The 5,982-nt window shown below is 40.2% G+C and overlaps 1 pseudogene; it reads left to right on the forward strand.

Moving 5' to 3' along the window:
• LOC119045339 (olfactory receptor 7A10-like) lies at window positions 1–4,012 on the forward strand (annotated as a pseudogene).
• Window positions 4,013–5,982: the final 1,970 nt, after the last annotated feature.

Below are 5,982 nucleotides of genomic sequence, written 5' to 3' on the forward strand. Positions count from 1 at the left end.
ATGCTTCTTTCCTTCCTGCTGCCTTCAGTGAGACAAAACTTCAGTCTCCATCATCCACCATCCAAGGAGCAATTCTGACTGGCACGCAGAGTCCTTCCTTTCAGAAAACCCATCCAGGGCAGTCTGAGAGGCTGGTAGGTACATCAGGAAAGGGTCAGAGAAGCTGGAACCTGAGAACTTTTACCTGAGGCACTGCAAACCTAATCAGCTGAGCCCCAAGACCAGAGATTACCATGTCTGTATTCTTGGTCAAGTAATCGATTTATAATAATTTATTGAATACATTAACAATGCTGTTTGAGTCTGCAACAGAGGGACCATGTTTGACAATTAAGTGATGTGAATGGAAGTCCAGTTGGAAGGCACTTTAGAATGAGTGAGATGTACAAAATTGTTGTGGTGAAATGAAAACATTCTTGAGGAGTGGTCTTATTCAGGGAGAAGTAATAAAGTATTAGGGGTGGAGAGCAGTGCAGTGAAGTGAGTGTTTGTAATAAATATCTAGGACACAGTGCATTTGAGCGTGTTGTGTGTTCATTGAAAAGATTCAACCAGTAGAGGTAGACAGCACCTGGCAGCAGCAGTTAGTGAGACAGACATTGTAGTATCTTCTCTCATGCTGCTTATTCACATAAGAAATATTTAATAAGTCTAAAAAGGAACACTAAATTATTTCATTTCAATGATTTCATATCTGGTGAGGCTGCATATATTTTAGAGTTTATTACTCAGTTACTTTCTCTGTTGGAATAGTTAATAAGAATTTCTATCCCACACTCAGTCTTTTCCCCAAGTCGACATTATTCTATTTTGTAATTGAGAAATTCTGTCATACACTTGAGGAATATAAATTGAGGACTGACCAACTTCTAGGCAATGAGCACATGGTGCTGAGAAACAAATTTTTTACAATTAAGTGATGAATTATTTAAGGTCACACTTTGTACTTTAAATCTTCCTAACACAAAGCCACCATAATTCTCCATGTTTACATTTATGCAATGAGGACTTCCTTGCACCAGCTCTTGGGGTGGCTAACATGAAAATCAATTTAAAATATCTTTTCTATTTCATGTGGGTTTTCAACATAAAATGCCCTTACCTAAGCAAACTGATGAATGAATTGAGAAGCTGAAACTCAGTTCCATCAGGACAGTTTATTGTTAGATTCTATTGCTGCTGTAAAATATGCCCACAGGAGCTGTTTAAAAGAAACAATTATGTGCTAGAACAAGTCCAGATATCAGAAGCCTGGAATGGCTCGCTGGCTAATCTCAAGGTGCCTGCAGGACTGAATTCCTCCTAGAGACTCTGAGGAGAATCTGTTTTCTCCTTATCTCCACTTTGTATTCTGACCACCTGCATTCCTTGGCTCTGGGGCCTTCCTCCTTCATGGAAGCCATCAGTGTCGAGTTTTCTCCTGGTCTCCCTCTCTGCTTCTAGGGGAGCACTGTGCTGACCTTAGTGCCCCTATATGATCCTGGTCATCTCCTACTTTAAATTCAGCTGATTAGCCCTGGCTGGTATGGTTCAGTGGATTGAGTGCCAGCCTGTGAGACAAAGGGTCACTGGTTCAATTCCCAATCAGGGCACAAGTCCTGGTTGCAAGACGGTCCCCAGTAGGAAGTGCAGGAAAAGTAACCACACACTGATGTTTCTCTTCCTCTCTTTCTCTCTCCCTTCCCCTCTGAAACTAAATAAATAAAACTTTTTTTTAAAAGTCAGCTGATTAACAGCCCTGTTCCATCTGCTGACCTCTTCCCCCTTGCTTTAAAAACAAATTTTATTCCAAGGTACTGGGGATTAGGATCTGAACATCTTTGGAGGCCTTTATTCTACCCACTACAAAGTCATTTTCAGAAGTGCTCTGAAATTTTGTCTCAGAGATTCAGAATTTATAGTGTCTGGAGGGAGTTTATACGCTACTCCTTCAAAACTACGGGTAAAAACACTACTTGGGTCATGAGACCTAACGCACTATACCTGACCCTAACACAGAACCACAGCCGTGCTACACAGAGTGCAGTCCACAGACCAGGACCTGCATCATCAACACTACCTGGGAGGTTGACAGAAAGGCAGAGTCTCTGAGCACAATAGGACCTGCTCAGTCAGATTCTGCATTTCTGGTAGGATCCCTGTTGGTTCATAGGCATATTGAAGTTGATTGAAGTGATTCTATAGAACAGGTTTTCTCAACTTCTCACTGTTGACTTTGGAGGCTGGAAAATAATTGGGGGGTGCGGTCAGGGGGAAGGTGCTTTCTTGTGAATTGTAGGTGTTTAGCAGTATCCTTTCAGGCATTGCCAGATACCATGGGAGCAAAACCATTTCTGGTTAAGAACCACTGACTAGAAGTAACCTGAAAAAATTATAACTAAGGTCCACCGCATACTCTGATATCAACTTTGAATAAATCACTAAACCCCTGCAACTTCTCCCTAGGGCCTTAGTACTGGCCATTCCCTCTGCTGGGAACACACTTGCCCACATAAGCCTGATCTCCCTTTCTTCCCCCATTGAGTTATGGGCTCAAATGTCACCTTGTTGGCAGGTCTTGCCTAAAAACCCATGGAAAATACAATAGCCTGGTAACTTTCTCCTTTAGACCTGCTTTCACTTTCTCCATTGGATCTGTTACCATCTGTAACGTTAAATTTCTTTCCACCATTTGCTTCCATATTCTTTCCCCAGTATTGATGTGTAGGGACCTGCATTCTTCAGCACCTCCACTCACAGTCCAGACAGTGCCGAAAACATGGTCAGCACTCAATTTGTATTCCTGAAATACATGAAATATTTCTAATTAAAACTGTAGTATACCAGACACCTTAGGAGAAAAACAGACTGGAACAAAAATTTCTACTCTGAGATGACACAGAAAACTCCTAGAGCACAATAGATCTTTCCCAAAAATATGAAATTAATTTCTTTAGAAAAAAACATAAACTGCAGCATTAGAGGTGTGTGAATAATGCAGGTGTGTATAAAAATAACACTGGTTCTCTTTCTCCTTCTTGAAAGTCAGCACCACCTCATGGCAGCAGGGAACCTTACAAGACAGTCAGAATTCCTACTCCTGGGACTATCGGAGGAACCAGAACTGCAGCCCATATTATTTGGGCTGTTCCTTTCCATGTACTGGACCACTGTGTTGGGAAACCTGCTCATCATCCTGGCCGTCATCTCAGACTCCCACCTCCACACCCCCATGTATTTCTTCATCTCCAACCTGTCCTTGGTAGATTTCGGTTTCACCTCCACCACAATCCCAAAGATGCTGCTGAACATCCAGACACAGAGCAAAGCCATCACCTATGCAGGCTGCATCACCCAGATGTATTTTTTTCTACTCTTTGCAGGGTTAGATGATTTCCTCCTGACTGTGATGGCCTATGACCGCTTTGTGGCCATTTGTCACCCCCTGCATTACATGGTCATCATGAACCCCCATTTCTGTGGACTGCTGGTTCTAGTGTCCTGGATCTTGAGTGTTCTTGGGTCCTTGCTACAATGCTTGATGGTTTTGAGACTGTCCTTCTGTACAGCTTTGGAAATTCCCCACTTCTTCTGTGACCTCCATCAGGTGACCCAACTTGCCTGTTCTGACACATTTCTTAATAACACTGTGATTTATTTTGCAACTGTGGTACTAGGTGGTGGTCCCCTGGCTGGGATCCTTTACTCTTACTCTAAGATAGTGTCCTCCATAGGAGCAATTCCATCAGCTCAGGGGAAGTTTAAAGCATTTTCTACCTGTGCATCTCACCTCTTGGTTGTCTCCTTATTTTATGGTACAAGCCTAAGTGTGTATCTCAGCTCCGCTGGTACCCACAGCTCACAGTCAAGTGCAGCAGCCTCAGTGATGTACACTGTAGTCACACCCATGTTGAACCCATTTATCTACAGCCTCAGGAACAAAGACATAAAGGGGGCTCTGAAAAGATTCTTTGGCATGATGAGTAAGCAAGGGAATATTTTCCTTGGGCTGATGAAATCCCCATTATTATAGGACTTAAAGCCTGGCAGTCAGAATTTGCAGTTCTTTAATCAGGTTGTGGAAACACAAATTGCTTCTTTTATTTATTTATTGGAAGTTTTATTCAATTTCTCAATTTAATTAACTCCTTTCTTTAATTTCTTCTTTTGGTATCTGATAGTTTTCCCTGATATCAATTGTTTTCTTCCTGTTTTTCCAAATTTACTCCCAATCTTGGATATGAAATTTTTGGAAATTTTCCTTTATCTCATGAAACTGCTTGGATTGCTTAAGAGTAATTTCTTTTAGAATTAAAAATATCACCCATGTAATAATTCCTTAGTTTTACTAATAAAATAGCCATAAGTTTTACTACTCCAGTGGAAAAAGCTAAGCTTGGCAACTAGGCCATTTCTATAATTTTCAAATGAGGATAATCTGAGACCACAGTTTTTACTTTTGTGTCTGTCATTCCTTTTGTTATCAACACTTTAACTGCTATTCTTGCTAACATGAACTTTGACGTACTAGTGTGGTTTATAACACATTGGGTTTTATTTTCATTGTTTGAGTGCTGTTGTCTTATTCAGCTGTATGTCTTCACTGCCTATCATAGTCACTAGAAAAACCTGCTTGTCAAAGTGTGTCTCCTACTGGTATTTACATAGAAACAGAAATTTGAATAAACAGATTTAGCAAACACGTTGATTCAGACAAAACAAATGTTAAATTATACTTCACATTACTATACATTAAATTTCTTTTCACGCTGTGCCTCTACTTACTGAGGTATAAATATCAGTGTTGATGTGGGTGATGTCATTGCTGTAAAGGGTTGGTTAGCAGACATCATGCTTTCTCATGGAATTATCTTATTGTCTCTGCTTCAAAATCTTAATTGATGATACCCTGGCTGGTGTGGCTTGAGTGCTGGCCTGTGAACTGAAAGGTTATCAGTTCATTTTCTGGTCAGGGCACATGTCTGTGTTGCTTGACAGGTTCCCAGTAGGAGGAATGCAAGAGGCAACCCATCAATATTTCTCTCCCACTCTTTCTCCCTCCCTTTCCCTTCCCTGTAGAAATTAAATAAATAAGATCTTTTATAAATTAAAATTAAAAAACAGTTTCAGTGATACTACAAATATGACTTTTCCAATGCCCTAAATAAAATATCTGATCTTTTTCTAAATTCATCATAAACACCAAAGGGGTATATCATTCATTGTAAACAAAAAAATTTCCTCAGTTTTTATGATCAGACATGAATCATAAAAAAACTTAAATTACTGTCTATTCATAGTCAGTGTTGCAAGTTTCAATTTACAAGCATGCATGTCCTTGCAAGGTCTGCTGGGTACCTAGAAAGGAACCTCACTGTAGTCACTTTTATTTGAGTTATCTGAAATTAACTTACACAACAGACTCATCTGAAATGATGTTAAAATATCAAAATAAGTGCCAAAAATAAGAAGCGGCAGACACCCTAACTGATGTGTCTCAGTGGTTGAGCACCATCCTGCAAAGCCAAGTGATGCTAGTTCAATTCCCAGTCAGGGCACATGCCTGGGTTACAGGTTTGGTCCCTGGTCAGGGCACATATGAAGGGCGACCAATTAATGTTTCTTTCCCACATCAGTGTTTCCCTTTCTCTTTCCCTTTCACTATCTCTAAAACATAAATAAATAAAGTCTTTTAAAAATAAAAAGTAGCAGATTGTAATTGCCCTCAGTTCTGTTTACATGGATTACTATATCGGCTAGCCAATGCCACATAACAAGCCATTATAAAATAAAATGGTTTAACATATGTCCTTATTAACAAATGAATGGTGTGGTTAGGAGTTGTCCTGAGACCTGTGGGATCTCAGCTGTCATTCTCTATATTGTGCTTCTCAGATTCATCTATGATTCTGTACAAGTTCCAGAGATCTGCTGTGCAGCGTGGTTAACACGATGGTATCTTACACTGCAAAATTTGTTGAGAGGGCAGATCTCATCTTTAAC

The sequence above is a fragment of the Artibeus jamaicensis genome, unplaced genomic scaffold (genome assembly GCF_021234435.1).
Source record: "Artibeus jamaicensis isolate MK-2021 breed Jamaican fruit bat unplaced genomic scaffold, CSHL_Jam_final contig_477, whole genome shotgun sequence".
NCBI lineage: Eukaryota > Metazoa > Chordata > Mammalia > Chiroptera > Phyllostomidae > Artibeus > Artibeus jamaicensis.